Here is a 19,422-nt window from a genome sequence, read left to right as displayed (position 1 = left end):
CCGGCGGAAGTGCGACCTTCCTGGGCTGAACTCAGTGGCAACGGCTGGCCCCCCGTGGAACGGACCGTAGTGAACAACTGCTGGTGAAAGACTTTGGGGGGGCCGTCGAGGCCTGTGGACGAGAGCGACTGCTCGGGCCGCAAACACCCGCAGAGAAACCACGGCGATGGCTGGACTGTGAAAGTTTCCACAAGGAGGGCGGCCCCTCGAGACCCTGTCGGGCGCCATTTTAGAGTCGAAGCCTGCCCGGATCGAGCGCCCTGGGACAGGAGTGAGCGCACCGGGGGAGCGGACGCCTACTGGATGTGGGGCTGCGGAGCTGGACCTTAGTCCAGGCTGCCTTTGATACGGTCGAAGGCTTAAAGAACCCTCGCAGCGGTCGGATACCGATTGAGATCCTGAGGCTGCATTGCTGCGGCGGCAGTGTGCGAAAGAGATTTGTAACGGACGTAGCTGCCGCCTAGTTGACGCCTGGGCTCCCGGAACAGCGGTGACTCGAGACTGCACTGCCTCGTATCATGGCGGGCAAAGGGACCAGAAGCTCATCGACGCAGGCGAAATTGGACAAGTTTGCTTATAGCCAGCAAGGCCACTCGCAAGTTGGTGGCCGACACTCCTCGGGTGCTGCACCGGACGTGGATGGCACCAAAAAAGTGAAGTTGGAGGATATTATGAGGACCCTCTCAGAGGTGCAAACAACAGTGGGCTCCATTTCCTCTGAGGTTACTCTGTTGCGGGCGGACTTTCAGAAGATTACCGAGAGAGTATCTCAAGTTGAAGTGGTTACCAAATCACTTATTCAAGACACTTCTGAACTACAAGTTGCGATGGAACGCATGGAAAAAGTCACCAAGATGCTACGGGAAAAGCTGGATGACCAGGAAGGGCGTTCCCGCAGGAACAACGTACGCATTCTTGGCCTACCGGAAACAGAAGGAAAAGGAGCCATGGACCTCTATGTCGAGGACCTCATCAAAAATAAACTGCAGCCTAAAGGTCTGTCCCATTTTTTCTCCGTTGAGAGAGCACACCGGGTCCCGGGTGGGACGCCCAAGCCGGGTGCGACGCCAAGGCCTGTACTGGCTAGATTGTTTAATTTCAGAGACAGGGACGCCATCTTGCAGGCGGCGAGAGTTTCTCCACCAGTCAAGATCCAAAACTCTACTCTGGCCTTCTTTGGGGAAGCGGGCGGGGAATGGTCCGTGGAGCAGGGGAGCAGGGAGGGGGGGTTGGAGGGGGAGTTCGAATGTTAATGTTATTGTTTTTTGTCATCACTTCTACTCTATGGTACACTACACTGCCACAAGCCACACAATTATGGTACACTGTCACATGGTGCCGCATCTGGGTTGATGTCGGCTACCGCTCGCCTGCTACAATGATTATGCGAACCGATGGCCCAACAGTTAAACGCAGCGTCCGTTGAGGGCGCGCCTGCGACGGCTGATGTGCCTCCCCTACGTATGTTGACCTGGAATGTTCGGGGCCTGGGGGATAAAATTAAAAGAGGTCTAGTCTTGCAAGCGATTAAACGTCAGGGACCTGACCTAGTGCTGCTCCAAGAAACACACCTTGCAGGGTCCACATGTAAAGCACTCAACAGACGTGGGTATGTTATGGCGGTACATTCAGAATTCACAACGGGATCCAGGGGCACTGGAATACTCATGAAAAAATCGTCACCCTTTCTTGTGGAGTGCCACAAAATAGACGACCAAGGTCGCTTTGCGGCACTGCATGGACAGTGGGAAGGACGACCTTTAAAGGACGACCTTTAAATGTGGTCTCCGTGTATATCCCTCCGGCACTTCATTCAGCAGCACTGCCAGCTCTTGGTAAATTTCTCCTAGACCTCCCGGAGGGGGACACAATACTTGGGGGAGACTTTAACGCCATAATAGACCCTGCCTGTGAGAAATCGCCCAAGTGGTTCTGCCGCGCTTCCTGGCTTTATAGAGGCGATGGGCCTTACAGATGTGTGGCGACAATTGAACCCAGCGACCACCCACTACACATATTATTCTGCTGTTCATAATAGCCTTTCACGAATAGACTATTTTTTATTCCTGGGGGTGGGTTTAGGATCGATAGATAAAATGGATATCCTGCCAAGGGGTATATCTGACCACTCTCCGATATCTCTATCACTTACCACCAAAGAAAAGAAGTGTGCGAGAACATACCCAATATATCCCAATTATTTGAAAATCCCTAAGATAAGGAAAAAACTTAAACGGGCGACCGTACAATACTTCACTGAAAATGAAGGGACCGTTTCCTCGCCCTCTGTCCTTTGGGAGGCTTATAAAACAGTCCTTAGGGGAGAGGCGATAGCAGCGATAACGGGTCACAAACGGGATTCTAGACGAGAACTCACGGAACTGGAACTCACACTTCACAACGCGAATGTTGCTCACATGTCGAATCCCACACCGGAAACGACACACTTATTACAGCTCCGCCAACAGCAATACCGAGATCATCTCAAAACAACCGTCCAAAGTCATCAGGCAAACACGTTACATAGAGTATATGATGTAGGAGACAAGGCCGGGAAAATGCTGGCGTGGCTGGACAAGAGAGGGGGTAGTAACAGAGGCATACAGAGACTTTACACGCGCGATGGTCAACTACAGACGCACCCTGAACAAATAGTACACACTCTGGCAAGTCACTTACGGGACATATACACCCCAGACCGTGACGTCACTGCACAGACGGCGATGATTTCCCTAGAGAATATTGTCATCCCTGCACTCGCACAAGAGGCACAGCAAGAATTAGACACTGATCTTTCAGAAGAGGAAATACAATTAGCGATCCAAAATTTGCAGTCTGGTAAGGCGTTAGGCCCCAATGGCCTGCCTGTGGAATGGTATAAAGCAGTAGCCCCTATGCTCAGTAAACCATTGCTGAATATGTACAATGACAGCCTTGATAGGGCGACACTGCCGCTTGACCAGCGTACTGCCACCATAGTGGCTATACCTAAACCGGGTAAGCCACCGACTGCATGCACCTCCTACCGCCCCATTTCATTGCTTAAAGTGGAGGCTAAAATCCTAGCTAAGATCCTGGCCAGCCGTCTGACACAACATCTTCACACACTAATACACCCTGACCAATCGGGCTTCATGCCCCACAGGAGCACGGCTATGAATCTAAGGAGGGTCCATGGGGTGATGGCGCGTGCGCACCTTCTTACTGAGCAAGCGGTGATCCTTTCCCTCGATGCCACAATGGCTTTCGACCTAGTTGAATGGGAATACCTATTCGCAGTGCTTACTCGTATGGGCTTTGGACCTAAATTTAGAGCATGGGTACGCCTGCTGTACACGTTACCGGTGGCGCAGGTGGTAGCAAATGGACATATTTCAACGTCGTTCCCAGAGGCGGGGGACTAGACAGGGATGCCCGTTGTCTCCTTTGCTCTTCGCCCTGGTGCTTGAACCATTGGCAATCCTGATTAGAACGACGGCGCTGTTTCGAGGTATCCAGTGGGAGGAGGGGTGGGAAGATAAGATTTCCCTGTATGCAGACGATATGCTCATCTACATGGTTGACCCCGACAGCGGAATCCCTGCCCTACTGCACCTCTGTAACACGCACGGGGAGTCATCGGGTTATACCTTGAACTGGTCGAAATCTGTGGTGTATGTGCTCAAGGGCCCGGAGCCATTGTTGCGGGAGGACTGCCCCTTGGCCTTAACGACAACCTCCTTTAAATATTTGGGTATTTTCATTACGGGAAGCGCTGCTGACTTCTTTGATGCAAATTTAAAACCACCTCTGGAACGTCTGCGTGCTGACGTTAAACACTGGGCAACTTTGCCCCTGACCCTGCTGGGAAGGGCGGCTTTATACAAAATGATGGTGCTCCCCAGGTTTTTATATGTCTTGGAAAATACCCCTCATTTGGTTGCACCGCGCTATTTCAAGCAGATTGCGGCGCTGGTCTCCAGCTTACTCTGGAATAATGGCCCGGCACGTATCGCCCATGATAAACTGGTGAAGAGTTGGTACGAGGGAGGGATTGCACTACCCAATGTACAACTATATTACTGGGCGGCCCAACTTAAGATAATTAATCAATGGGTCCATACCCCACGTGAGGACCCGGCGTATAAAGCGGACTGGTCTCAACTTGGAACAGACGGCATGCTATCAGTCTTATACAACAAATCCCAGGTTAGAAAACTGATTGGCCCGACGCAACACACAGCTGCATTATGGCACAAAGCACAAGCACGATTGGGCTGGGCAGGAAAACTTACCAGACTGACACCACTGTGGGATACAAAATCATTGGGAAACTTTAGATCATGTAAAGGTTTTGCACAGTGGGACCGCATAGGAATCTCCACGGTAGGGGACCTGTGGGAGAAAGGCACAGTGATTGCATTACCACAACTTCAACAGCAGTATGGTTTAGGCCCCAACGAGACGTTTAGATACGTACAGATACGCCACGCACTACTACAGGTAATTCCTACAGGCACTGATCTACCAGAGTCGTCGCCACTGGAAGATCGACTACTGACGGATTATATGCCTCAGAGTGCTACTTCTCTTACATATAAAAAGTTAGTCAATAATCTGGCGGACCCCACATTACACCTTCAGGAGAAATGGGTAAGGGACATAGGGGAGGTTGATGAAACAGAATGGAATGAGGCACTGGCCTCACCGAGGGAAGTGGGCATATCGGCGAAATTCAGATTAGTACAACTCAAAATTCTGCACCGAGTCTACTACACGAGAACGTTACTGCACAGGATACAACGAACACCACACCCATTTTGCCTCAGGGGGTGCGGGGAGGAAGGGAACCTGTACCACACCCTGTGGGAATGCCCGCTGATACAAGAGTACTGGAAACAAATTATGCGTACTGTCTCTCAAGCAGTTAAGGTGTCTGTCCTGCCTGAACCTCGAAAGTGTTTGTTGAACATTTGGGACCCCAATGATTTGGACAGGTATGGACTGTTGTGGGTCACGCTAGCCATTACAGTAGCCAAGAGAGACATAGCACAAAAATGGGGTGTTCCAGAACTACCTACAGCAACTCGATGGGCAAAGAATATGGACTTGTTGATGGTGACGGAAAGGGCGGTGTATGTGCTCAGGGCGTGCCCCCGGAAATGGAACAAGATCTGGGCTCCCTGGAACATTTACAGAGGAGAAATTTGCAAACCTTTGCCAGAGGACGAGGATTTGGATTCTGAGGAGGAGGATGATTAGGAGGGTGGGTGTTTAGTTCTTCATGCACCGGGCTGTCACACGATTATGCTTGTTCAGGTACCGAATTGTGAATAACCTAAATGGCTGCTGACTGTGGGGGTGTACAGGAGACACACGTTACACGATGACAAATACGTTGATTTTCTTTACCTTTTCTTTTTTTTCTTGTTCATACCTGTAAAAAGACTTACACACATGGCTGAACATGGAGTTAAGTATAGAAGGGGATACCTTAGTTAGAACTGAGACGGATTATTATCGTTCCAAATACTGTACTGAGACCAATTGCTGCTATGACTCTATGTATCTATTGGAACTATTTTCACCGCATGTTCGAACACGCATCACCATATTGTAATACCAGTCTACTGTGAAGTAAGAGCAATTTGCATCCTTCTGCGATATTGTATATGTCAATAATATCTTCATGTTCATAAAGATAAAAAAAAATAAAAATTAGAGGTATCTTTTACAACTGAAACTTCAGGAATTACCACCTTGTTCTTCCCTTCTTGCCCTCTAAGCTCACTCACAAACAACTCCAATTGTTCGATCCCTTTCGCAATATTTAGAACAGCTTTAAGAGTAGATTCAGTTCCCATCCATAACCGTTCTTGTATTTTTTTACTCTTTGTTCTCATCATAATTTGATCTCTGAGAACTTGATCAAAGTTTATCGTTTCAAAGGCACACGAACCAGTAAGGGTTCGTAAAGCAGCTACATAGTTCTCTATTGATTCATCCTCTTTTTGTGCACGGGAATAGAATTTAAACCTTCCCATGACAGTATTAATTTTTCTTCCAAACCTAGTACTCATTTGTTTAACTACTACATCAAAAACATTTATATCCCCTGCACCCTCAATAGGCGGTAGATTCTCTAATTCTTTGAGCCCTTGTCCACCCAAACAATTTTTTAATAAAGCCAACTTCCTTTTCGGAGAACACCCATCTTCCTCAACTAAATCAACATATGCTAGAAAAGTTGGAAACCATAGATCCCATTCTACTTTAGGATCACCTGCTAAAGGTAGAAAATGTGCAGGAGAGATAATATTGTTAGACATCTCAAAATAGTAATGGTACTGTTAAAGTTGCTTTAAATTACTATTGTCTGTAAATAAAACAAATCTGTAAAACAGCTTACAACTAAAAGGAGCAATTGTCTTTGTTACACTCTAAAAAAAAATTGTCTCTCTTTAAAATACAGTGGAAAATAGAAGGTAAAATAAATAACAAACTAAAATAAAAGAGGTTGTCACCGTAGTCTGAGTATGCTTTCACGAAATTGCTGTTGTCCTCTTCACATCCGTACACAAGTAAAGGTTTAAGTCTTTTCAAAATACTGTTTATAGTTATTTTCTCCTAAACAACGTTGGATGATAGAAAATTAAATGTTGAGTGGAATCGCCGGAAAAGACTAAACTAAAATAGCAAGTAAAAAAAAATATAGACGCTTTGAAGATATCGGCGTTCCTGTACGCGTGAAATTATTCCCAATCCAAAATGGCGGCACGTTACGTGATACACGTTATGTAATGACGTACAACGTTCCGCAACTCTTTCTTCGGATCCTTGCGTCTCAGTGACGACGGCTTCTTATTAATGACGGATCTCCCATGGATTCATGCCATGGAACACTTCGGTAACTTGAAAAAATGCGGTCCCAAAATTAACTGTGAGTTTGAAAGACAAGCGTAAGCAATAATAAGCGCTAAATCCGATGTTTTAAACAGGCTTAACTAAAACAAACCCAAATTTGTTGATGTCGCCAATTACAAATGGAGAGCACTTTCACTCCAATTTTCGGTGGGACAATTCAAACACTCCCTCGAATATGTAGACACTCCCGCTGGTGCAATCAACACACGTTTTAAGAGAAAACAGCCGCTGGTGCAATCAATGTACACTCGCTTTCAAATTAATAAATACCTTTGTGTGAACGCTGTCTTCAGTTCTTCTCTTCTTCGTTAGGGTTCAATTTTCCTCTTTTTTTAAATAATGAAATTTTAAAAAAAATCCAATGAAGGTGATGTTCTCTTCAAATCCCAAAACGTCGCCAAAAAAGCCATTCCATCAAACACAATAATTTAGCAGCTATTATTGGGAGTGCACTTTTACGACACTGCACAGTCACAGTGTCTTTTGGCTCGCTGGCCTGCAGTGTTTTGTTTAGTGCCCCTTTGGCCAAAAGCAGCTGTGTTTTGTTTGGTTCCCCCACTATTCCAGGCCATATTAATACTTCTCTTTCTGCTTCGTTCATTAGGTGCTCTTTTGCCATTATTCAGGATATTACTTCTTTGTCTGCTTGTGATGTACACTGCACACGGAGCATGTGAGCCAAGATATTCCCGCCTGGTATGCTAAAAGAAGCGCAGTCTCACACACATATAACATATCCTTAATTGCTGTGTTACAAGTTCTAAAATGTGAGAAATCAGGAACCATCGTCCTAGGGCATCGCACAATGGGGGGAGGCAGGTGTTGTTAGGTCAAAGCCTAGAGCTGCGCACATGTGAAGTCTTGCTGGTGAGATATAATGATTTAGAGGGGGCTTTGAGTATCAGGCTTTAAGCCCCGCCCCTCTTTCCCATTGGCTGGCATCACCGTTCATGCTAAACGGTGTCCATTGGAAAAGAGGTTAGTGTGACGTACACTTTTCTCTTTGTCGGACTGCCCACTTGGGCAGGCTCGTCTGACTTACTTCTGCTGTAAAAGGTTTCTAATCTTTATGGGGCCAAGCGCAGGCAGGGGTGTCTCACTAACAATATTGTGAGGAGCGGGCCCTAAAAGGAGCTCGGTGAGAGCCACGCAGCAGCCGGATAGATCCTGCGTCGGGCTAGTATGTCGGAGATAAGCTGTGGCTGCAGCAGCCTGCGCTCCACCGGGTGAATGCTGCGAGAGAATTAGTCGGAGCGGCCTCGGAGCCCCCTATCAAGGCGTCTTAAAAATACCCAGCGCGGGGCAGATACGTCTAAGAGGACATGCAAGAAGGGAGGGCAGAGCAGCTGAGGAGAGGAAGCGAAGTCTGTCAACAGCTCAGGATTCCCCAACAAACGCTGAAATGTCAGGGGTGACAACGGCTGCTTATGCCCTATAAACACATTGGAGCAGCCCTGAGGACAGAGTGATCTCTCGATCTCTCCCATCGGACCCGCCCCTGCATTACCTTTCACCCTCGAGGTCCAAGTATGTCTGTCCCATTCCTTACACCGCTGCCCGCTACACCCTTCTTCCCCTAGCAAAGCACATCCAACTTGATTTGTAAAATAGTTAGTGCCAGGGCCCTTGCCAGGAGTCATACAGAGAGTCATTATCTTTATTGTTAAATTGGACACATTCCAAAGAATGGATCACAAACGGCCCCTGTTTAAAGATAAAAGGTATGAGTGCTCCAGATTCCAAGTAACTCTACTTGCAGCGAGGGGCTCATGTGGCACATGAGTCAACAGTGCAAGTGCTTGCTCTATTAATTGATGACGCGTGGGAGGACAGAACCAAGTCTGCTAGAGCAATGAAATGCAGTCTAACATCCCAACCACGTCACCTCCATGATCATCAAATGTGCAGCCACACAGAAGTGGTTTAATGGCACATTGGTGTCTATTATTGGAGTAGAGGTGTTACAAGATAATATTATTCATCATCCTGATACGTGCACCCAATGCATCACCTACCTGAACTCCCATTGATTTTTTTCTAAGAACACTATTTTTATGATACGGTTCTATAAGGACCATAGTACATTGTCTGCTGCTCTTTGGATAGGATGAAGGATGCATCTGCTACAGCCTCCTGCATGTCTTGGACACAGCACATGCTCCTACAGATGTGTATGTGGAGTGGTGTGGCTCACTGGTTCGAGGCTGCAGACCCGGAAGCAGAGAACGGCCCGGGACCAGGGTTCAATTCCCGACGCGGCAGGGTCGTGAACCAGGGTCAGCGGACTCGATAATTCTCGCCTCGGTGCCTAATCTAACCAGTGATCACACTCGGCAACTCTGGGCATTAGCTTGCCTCATCTCCACAACGGCCCCCCACAAACGCCGGGGATGCCTGGTTTCACCTTGGAGATACCCAGGAGGGAACATCTCAGAGGGAAAGCCAGGACGGGTTCCCCAGCGGTCTATAGTGCCAGGGTGCCTCTGGGTAGCAGTGCACTTTACAAGAAACACACATTTACCTCTTGTTATGTACTTTTTAGTGTGACAGTGTAAATTATGACACACCCTTCCCCTTTAACACATAATTGGTGGCCGCCAACCTTACATTCTAGCTAGGCAGGTTTGGGCTAATAGCCAAAATTTACTACAGCTCTCCCATCAGACCCGTCCCAGCGTGGCCTTTCGCCCTCGAGGTGCAAGTATGTCTGTCCCATTCCTTTTATCGCTACACCCTTCATCCCCTAGCAAAGCACATCCAACTTAATTTGTAAAATTGTAAGTGCCAGGGATCTTGTTTTTTTTTACTGCTCCTGGCTGTGTGCTTCTGGTTTTGATCCTCACCCCTCTCCCTAAAGGTTAGCAAGAGCACGTCACTTGAGGGAACAATATATCGCTTAGCAGTGCCAGTTCACAGAGGCATTTCGTGGCAGGCACCGATAGTCGGTCTGGAAACCACCAGATCACAAGCATCTGCAATGCAATTGCTCCTGCATTTATGCGAGTTTGAGCTATTGGCATTTTAAATGACACTGCCTTTTATTTATGTTTTGGTTTTAAAAACATAAATAAAAGGCACTGCCATTTACAATACCAATAGCTCAAAGTAGCGTAAATGTGAGACCTATTGCATTGCAAATGCTTGTTTTAGGACATGTCCTTCCTTCTATTCTGTTCCCGGGCAATAAAATATACTAGGCTTGTATCAATCAATCAATAAAAGACTTTATTTCGGTTTTTGTACAAACCATAAAAGTACATATACAGTAATAAAACAATTTAAAACATATTAATTGTAAACACATATCAGATAAAGTGCCAAAGGTGCAGGAATGTGCTATCTTCCGTACAATGGAATCAGGAAAAAAATGATTCATCACAGGGGACCATTACCGGTCCATACAATTTCTCAGCTTAATAGTCCATTTTAAAAATTCAGTAATTTGGAGAATACGGTCACTATGCAAAAGTTGTAAATACATTAATGCCGGTCAGATCTGAGTAAAATTAAAAGGGTTACCAGATAGCGCTTGCGTGGGTATTCATAAAACCTACATAAAAAAAGAAAATGCAGCATATCCTGCGGAGACTTTCCGTCGCAGCCGCAGGGTGCTGCAAACTTATTAAAAATATCAGTTTTTGGCCTAATCAGCAGATGATGAAAGAGATTTAACCTAAACCTTGTTAGCAGGAACTTTTCATGAGAGGTCAGTGAGCCCGTCAAATACTGCTCTGTAGTTTCACACGTTTTCAGCATGACAAATTTTCTCACACTTTGTTTCTGGAGCTCCACTCCTTCCCTCTGGGTCTTCCTGTTCATCAGGAAGGCCCGTTTAATTATCTCCAGATCCCCCTTTACAATCTGACTTGGGTGTTCAAACAGATCCAGACGCCCAAGCCTAGCAAAGCTGGATTTCAGGTATTTTATCCATGGGGTGCCCATTGCCTTGTCCTGGATCAAATAGTCCCTCACAATCAAATGTGTCAGTGGTATATCCTGATTCAACCACAGTTTTAACCAACAGGTCAACGGGCGTAAGGAAAAAGTGTCACTTAGGTATTGCGTCCCTAGCTCTTCGTGTACTGCAAGATTGGACGTACCTGCAGGGACCCACAGGAGAGGCTTTATGAAGAAGTTTTCAGCAATCTGCAGCTGCTCACCGGCAACATACCCCCAAATTTCACAACCATATATAGCAGTTGCCACTGATTTTGCATTATAAAGTTTCAACATGGCACTGGTAGGTTTTTTCCCCAGTTTCGATGCAAAATTAAAAATGGAAGCATTGACCCTGACCAATTCCCCTTCCTTTTTTGCAAGATGAGGACCCCAGTTAAGTTTAGTATCAAAAAGAACCCCAAGATACGAGAATCTTTTTGATATGGGGTTTATTACTTCATCAATTTTGAATGAAAAGTTCCTTCTTGGTTGTTGGCCTACTTGCATAACAAATGATTTCGAATTGTTGACCAAAAGGTCTCTTTTCCGCCATGAACAGTTTGAAAGCATTTAATAGAGCTTGAAGACCCCTCTCAGTTCTGTAAACTTTGCCACATTCTCCAGGGACAGATACTCTGCCTCTCGCACAGCTTGGGAGGAAGAGGATATGATTCACAAAGAAATTAAGCATTTGCAATGCAATAGGTCTCGCATTATTTAAGTTTGAGCTATTGGCATTGTTAAATAATGTAACACCAATAGCTCAAACATTAATAATGCAAGACCTATTGCATTGCAAATGCTTGTTTAATTTGTGTATGTTAAGTATTTATAAAACACTGCGAATACCTGAAGGGAACATTTGAGCTGAATACCGCTAAAGGTGACTTGTCATCCATGGTGGTTCAGAGTCATGTTCAAGCCATGTTTCTGAAGTCTTTTTACACTGATGATTGTGTCACTCATGGGTGAGTCTAGGGACCCTTCAATGAGTAAAACTCATTAAAACATACTCAGAAGAAGTGTAAATCTAGAGAACACTAGCAAGTGAAAAAAGAAAGGGCAGCGAAAGCCCAGACGATACTATTAAGATAATGGAATGACTGTCCTGAGAAAACCTAGAAAGGGAAAGCCAACGCAGTAAACTTGTGCCATCAGGAAGAGAGAAGAGACATAATAATTCTTGTTTGTTGGAATGGGAAAGTGCCCTGCAGGATATATATGAATGTTCTCTAGCCCGGAGTGTCCAATTTTCTGTATTTGGTATCCTGACTTTTATTTCAGCCCTGACATCATGCTAATCTAATCATGCACTCACAGGCCCAGGCCTGTCCCTGATTTTATGAGGTCCCTCACGAGTCCTGTGGCCTGGAATGGCGCACCAAGCACAACCTTGTTATGTGCAGGGATCTACTGTACCTATCCTTGTGTATAGCACATAAGGCAGTATACCATATTTTCAGAAAAGATCATTAGTGTGACGAGACCTTTTTTATCTGTGGCACAGGGAGTAAGCCCTACTGGACTACTTCAGTAATCTTCTGCTATTATGTGTATGCCCAAAACCTTGTGCTGGCATTCCATGAAAATGTTGAGTGTATGTGCATGTAACACATGTTAATAAGTCATGTGTATGAGTGAGCTTTGCACAGTGCAGTGGGATCCGCTTTAGATGCCCGGCCCTGTCAGAGAACAACACAGAGGGCAAGGGCTGATCTCCCATGAAGTAGAAGTGTATTGCCTTAATTCATGTAGCTGCAGGAAGAATTGTACACTAATGTGAGGAGGTTGGAGACATGGCAAGGAGCTTCTGACTAGTCTACTTTAGCACTGCTATTTGATGATAGGTGGCACTGCAGTCTCTGTTGTAATGTGAGGAAGTTTCTAAATGAGGTCTGCACAATTGTTTGTCTCTGATTACTTCTTCATTGGTACTGATGACAGCTAGGTGATGTAATCCTACAACTCACTGTGTTCCAGGCTGGAGACAGCCCCAATGCTGCCTGCTGAGAGAAGCATCACTCCATATAAAGGCTGTGTTTGAAAAGCAGCCAGAGGAGGTCACTTGGAAGAAGGCCTACCTCCACCCAGTTCTGCAGTTTGAGACAGTGGACCCACATCCCTGGTCTAGAGGTTGTGCATAAAGCCATCCCACTTTATTCCAGCGCCAAGTCCATTATGACTGGGGCAAGAGAGTGCTACACAGAGGACTAAAACTACTACTTTGCAACCCAGACTGACATCTGAAAGCCATTCTTCTGGAAGCAAGAAGTATAAACTTTCTGTTGGAGGAGCTATGGATCCGACTGAGGCACGTAGAATCCTCCCTGCTGGAAGAAGTCTGTTTGACCATCTAGGAGCGCCGACTGTCCATGACGAGAGAGGCTCAACATGTCCCAGTAACTGAGGGACATCCAGAAAGTGCTAGCTGTCTGAGTGCTAGCTAGGAGTGTCCTGAAGGTCATCTTGGTCTCCCGCCACGGCTACCGGTGAGAACAGCAAGTGCAATGATCATTGTAGGCCTAGATGGAGCTGCAACTGCTGAGAACATTGTAGGTTGGAAAGGGGGCTTCATCTTCAATGAACACCATAAGCCACAATGGAAGCTGCAAATGATGATATCATAGATCCAGACGGGTCTACAACTGCTATGATCACTGTAAGCCCAGGCATGGGCTGCAACGGCCATGATCACCATAGGACCTGACAAAGCGGCAATTACTGTGATCACAGTAGGCCCAGATGGGCACTGCAACAGCTGAGTACGTGACTGCATCTGCCTCTGGCCCGATGGGGATCACAACTGCAATGACCACTAATTGCACAGCTCGGACTGAGATAGTCATCGACCCAGGTGGGACCATACTAGTTCAATCAACTGATACCACTGCAAGAGGGTATGCAGGGCCGGCTCTAGGGTGGTGCAACTAGTGCCACCGCACCGGGTGCTGACTTTGGGGAGGGGCACCCGGTTTGCACGCTTATTATGGTTTTAAAGCATCTGCTGCGTTCACTGCCTCCAGCAATTTCCTGGCAACAATAAAAATGTCAAGATAACTCCTGTGTGTAATGTTATTCCTGGAGAGAGATCAGAGTTTTGTCTAAGAAAGTAGCACAGAGGGTTAATATGCCCGATCCAAAGACCGTGTACTGTGTAGATCACAAAGTGCATATAATGTACATAGGTCTGTGGGTTACTGCTTTTCAATGAGACATCATTTTGTTACATGCAATTTATAAGTTGAAATCCTAACATATATATATAAGTGAGCTATTAACTTTCATCAAAGAACTGCATGCACACTGCAAAGTATACATTACAGCATAGATTAATGCTTCAAAAAGGGGTTAATTTGGGTAGAAATCAATTGTTATTAAAGAGAACCTCAAACTAAGATGTTCTTTTTAAATCCTGAGTTTGTGCTTCTCAAGACAATGTACTCTTAAACTATGGTGCCTACCAGTATGGATGACGTCACTCCTACACCTTGTGGTCCTCTGTCTTACGTAACATTTCCTAAATGATGATTTTCAGACATATGATTGACATCTCTCTGTAATGTTTGTGGGATGCCTACACCCTACACTAGTACAAGTTGCGCTACATTACTAATTAAATGCATCTAAGAAAGAGCGGTTATAGAGACTGGAGGGGCTCTGTTAAAGGGTGGTGGGGAGGGAATCCATGGTGGAGGTGGTCATTGGGGGGCACCAACAAACATTGTTGCACCGGGCATCACCAGCTTTAAAGCCGGCCCTGAGGGTTTGCAGTTGTGCCAGTTTTGCAAACTCATGAGGTTGAGTAATGTGTGGGTAGATGCTGCCAACTCTCAGCTTCCCACGTAGCCCGGAAAACTTGATGCTTACTGAGGCCCTTGTATAATAATAATAAATAACACATATTTGTAAAGAGAGAACATATCACCCTTTAAGGGTTTCAAGGTGCTGGGGGCCGTCGGTGAGATTAACCCCTTGACTGCTGGCCCGTTTCCGCCCCTGTGCTGTAAACAAATGAACAGGGGCGGGCCATGACGAACCCCAGCCGTCATCAGCACATGAGCACCGTAGTGCATGACGGCTGGGGTTCGTCATCAGCATGCAAGGGGTTAAGTGAGCTATTGCCCAGGGTTACATGATGCTGAGCTGTTGCCAACGACAATCGAACCGCGAACCCTGTTCTTAGGAGTCAACCGCTCTGGCTGCTGCACCACACTTCTCCCTTTATGTGCCACACATGAGTGCTGCCTGGGTCATAACGAGAATGAGTATTCATTCATGCATAACCAATACACTGATTGGGTAAGACTTGAAACTGAGTATGAATTGTTTTCTGAGGAAGAAAAGGCTGCACCTGTTCATGATTTGTTCGCCTTTTGGGTTTAGTGGACGCTACTTAAAGCTGCTGAATTAATAAGTACATCAATGGAGATCTCAAAGATAACATGAAGATGTGCTCGGGCAGATATCGTACTCAATTCATGCAGCGCTGCCTTTGAAGCTGGGTGGTGTGGAAATGCGAGCGGGCCGAGCAGGGATGATAGTACCGCTGGAGCAACAAGACTAAACGGAGCCCAGAATGTCACCACAGGCGAGGAAATGTTCCGACTTCTCTGATCTCACAGTCCTCACCTGCCCCCAACATCCCGGTGCGTCTGAACTTTGTCTTTCCATCCTGGAGACCTGTAACTCTGCTCGACCCCTGGAGTCTTGCCTTTGTCTCAGCAACTGTTGCCCAGCCGCCTGGGCCGCCATTAAATATTTGCTCCTCGTCGGGGGTCCTCCAGGGAGGCTGCAGTCTGTCTTTAGAGCCCCATCCTTCTGCCTTGATTGCGTTGGTACCTTTCAAACGCCTCCCACAATCAAAGAGCTGACAGCACAGTCTGCGTCTGGACGCGCGGCCGCTGCTCCGCATCACAGTATATTATCTTCAGCGGGATGTTACTTACTGCAAAGTTGCCAAGGAAACCAGCCAGGCTGTGCAAAATGTACACGCTTGTCTCTGCTGATTTAATAAACAAGTGTTGGCGAGAGCCGTGTTGATAAGGTGACCCAACGTCCCGAGAAATTCGGGACGTCAGATGCGCACAAGCAGCCTGAGACCTGCCAGATTACCTAAACAAGCCTGTGAATGGTGTGTGTGCGCGCGCCACAGCGAGCGATCTGTTTTCAATTCTCATGCCCGTATCTGGGCACAATAATTGAAAACAGATGTCAGCGTGTGGGTAACAGACACCAATAGGCCATGGGTGGAGCAACGTGACTGCCCATGCCCTATTGCGTGCTGTCTTTCTAAAAAAGACGACTGCAAACACCAATACCGTGGACAGAAAGGAATCTGCGTAGGGTCCGTTTTGGAACCCTACGCAAAAGGACTCTCGCCTGCGCGAGCACTGCAGTGCAACGCAGGGTGCGAGCCCTAACATGTCAAATATTTAAATACGTCTTGTGTTTTACAGACGTCAGATTACCAGAATGCCAGTAGTAAAGGAAGTGATTTTATGTCCCTTTTGACCCAAGATTTCACAATTATGTGACATTTCAGTGAAGGAGTGACCCTTTATCACAAGTAGAGCTAATCAGTCATGTCCATGTAAGTAAATGATTTTCACAAATTAACCCTTTTTGTGCACTGTGATACCTATGGCAGAAGTGAAATATGAAGACCCCATTTAAAAAAGTTGTTTTCATAATATGAAATCCACTTTCCACCTTATAATGTAGTTCAGTGTATGCACCATAAAAACAAATGTTTATTAGAATATAATATGCCTTTTGATTATGTGAAAAATACTGTGTTCAGACAAGCGATGCATAATCCTATCCAGTATAGGTTTTTCTTACTAATCTGGTACTAGCAGTATTTTAGAACCAGGATCACAAATCCCAGAATGCAAAGGAAAAATCATGCATCAGAGAAGCTCCTCACACATGGACCTGTGAAACACAGCAGCTATAAGTGTAACTATCTCCACTGGCGCGAACTGTGCCTTTCATCTCGCTGGTCTGCCCCCTTTTGTGCTAGCCACATTACAGGGCAGGGGCATTTCACAGATCCTTCCCAGGAGTATCGGCGGGCCTCGGAAACTCGTCAAACTCGGGGTGTCGAAACAACAATGACGTTAAGAGTCTCCTGGACTCTGGGTTGCTTGCTAATGAGTCCCTCAGGAAGGCGGCTTGCCAGTTCAGCTCACACTCCCTGTGCGGTGCAAGTACGCCGAGGGACATACCAGGATTCAGGCAGAAGGCAATCTGAAAACATCTTCCCCTTAAATATAGTATCCTGCCAACTACCCCAAAATGTATTGCTTAAGACTTGAAACAATAGGATACACCTAGAAAAAGGAACTCAACACTCTCAAAATGAGGCAAATGAATTTATCAATGCACTGTCAACAGTAAGCAAATGCATTTATTAATGTAGCCCTTTTAAGAGGAAGAAAAAATATATTCATTACTGCACTTTACCAGATGTCAAATGAAACTAACCAAGCATAGCACACATGTAAATATATATATATGTCCAGAAACCCTCCCTAAGGAAAAGGCAGAGGCCACAGCGGGGAATATCTTGAAGGCTTTTATTGCAATTTTCACAGCACATCGGGCGTATGCATTTCAGCTGTTGTAGCTTCGTCAGCGCCCAGCATGGTGTGTAGGAGAAAGGTTAGTTGCCGCTGATTGAATGAGAGTTCATCTGCTGCCGTATTTGTAGGTCGCTCCTTCCTCATTGGTGCGGAAATTGTACCATTCACAGCGTTTTTGTAGTTTTTCAAAACACTTTGTGTCCCAGCATGCTGCATTCTGCCAGAGAGGCATCCCAGTGGTAGAGCGACCCACTATAAGGCATTGGACCTACTCTCCCATTGCTGTTGTTGTAGTGTTGCTGCCAGTGGGGTTTACCACTGCAGCACACGCCCCCTCCCACTGGTCTTCACATGTGTTGCCCCTAAGGCGTAAGGGGGCTTTGGTACAGCCCTTGCGTGAACGTAACGTAAGCCTGCAAATAAAAGCCAGGCACGCCTGGGCGTGGCCAGTTGGCTACTGAACCACCAACGTAGCACGTGTGTCCGGCTAACCTTTATTTCTAGGCCCCCGGCCAGTTGTATTGCAGGACACTACATTGGCGACGAAGCGGTGGTCTCATCGGCCCCACCGCGTGCCCATCACCAGCGCGCCGTGTCATTGGCGCCCCCGCTGCCCCGCAGCCCGACCCCGAGCAGCCTTGCTCGCATCGCCCCGCCGGACTCACCCGGTCCGCTCCGCAGTAGTGGCGGCCCCGCCTGCGAGCATACGGCGGCCCGCGCTGCCCTCCGGCGATCCCGCCCGGCTCCCGCCTGTCTCCGGAGCCGAGCGCCCTGCAGCCTCCAACGTCGACGTGACCGAGGTGTCACCAAAGGTACGAGCAGCGGTGTGCCCCATAAGCCCCTGCGGCCCCGGCGCCTTGGCCTTCGCGCCCTCTGCAGACGCCGGCCCAGCGCGACACCCCCGGTGTTCCCGCGCATGCGCTATACGCGCCTCCAACGCTGTTCTCACGCATCTGGCGTGTCCTCGGCCCCGCGGACCCTGCTTTACCTCACGCTTCCGGCGGACCGGTGCCTGAGTGCGCCTACAGGGTGCCGGTTCTCTCTTCACGTTCCTGTGGCTACCACACTGCCCCCCCTGCCTGCCAAGTACGCCTAGACGTCCTGCTGCACCGTGTCCCACGCTCCTGGGCCTCGTGGACGCCCCACAGCCTCCTCCCCGGCCTGCTAGAAGTGCCCAGACGACCCACGGTGCCCTGCTCCAGCCACCATGGCCAATGTACCTCCTCTGGAGCCCTTCTCCGTCACAGGGACACCTCCCTCACAAGCTACGCGATGGCGCAAATGGGTTGAACGCCTGGAGAATTACTTCATCGCAGCTGACATTGCTGTGGCGCGACGTCGCGCCATGCTGCTACATTTAGGAGGGGAGGCAATTCATGACATCTCTAAAGACATCACTGAGGGAGACCCGCCGCACACCTACGCCACCCTGCGAGACGCCATCACGAGGTATTTCGAGCCCTTCACTAGCGCGGACTATGAACGATTCCTGCTCCGTCAAGCTCGCCAGCTCCCTGAGGAGTCGGTGGATGTATTCTACGCGCGTTTGAAAAAGCTAGCCAGCACTTGCAGACTCCCGGACGCGGATGACGAAATTCGCGCTCAATTCATACAGGGGTGTTCATCGCTAAAGCTGAGAGAGAGAGTGCTGGAAACGGACGCCATGCCCATGCGCGACATCCTCGCTTTAGGTCGCTCTAAAGAGCTCTCCAAGGCTCGAGCAGCCCACATGGAGCCAGGCCCAGCAGTCAAGATCAAGACTGAACCAGTGTGCGCAGTCAAGTCACAGCGTCCAGACAACCGGACGAGGCCCCAGAAAAAGGACCAACCTCACCAACCTTCCCGCGACCGATCTTGCATTTGGTGCGGAGGTGCCACCCCACACAAAGGCGCCTGCCCGGCCCAAGGAAAAATCTGCAGCGCATGCGGGAAGGCCAACCACTTTGCAAGCGTCTGTTTGTCATCGCAGCGAAAGAAGCAAAGCGCCCCGCCCAGG

This window comes from Lissotriton vulgaris, chromosome 8, assembly GCF_964263255.1.
Source record: "Lissotriton vulgaris chromosome 8, aLisVul1.2, whole genome shotgun sequence".
In the NCBI taxonomy this organism is placed as follows: Eukaryota; Metazoa; Chordata; class Amphibia; order Caudata; family Salamandridae; genus Lissotriton; species Lissotriton vulgaris.
This window is presented reverse-complemented; position numbering follows the sequence as displayed.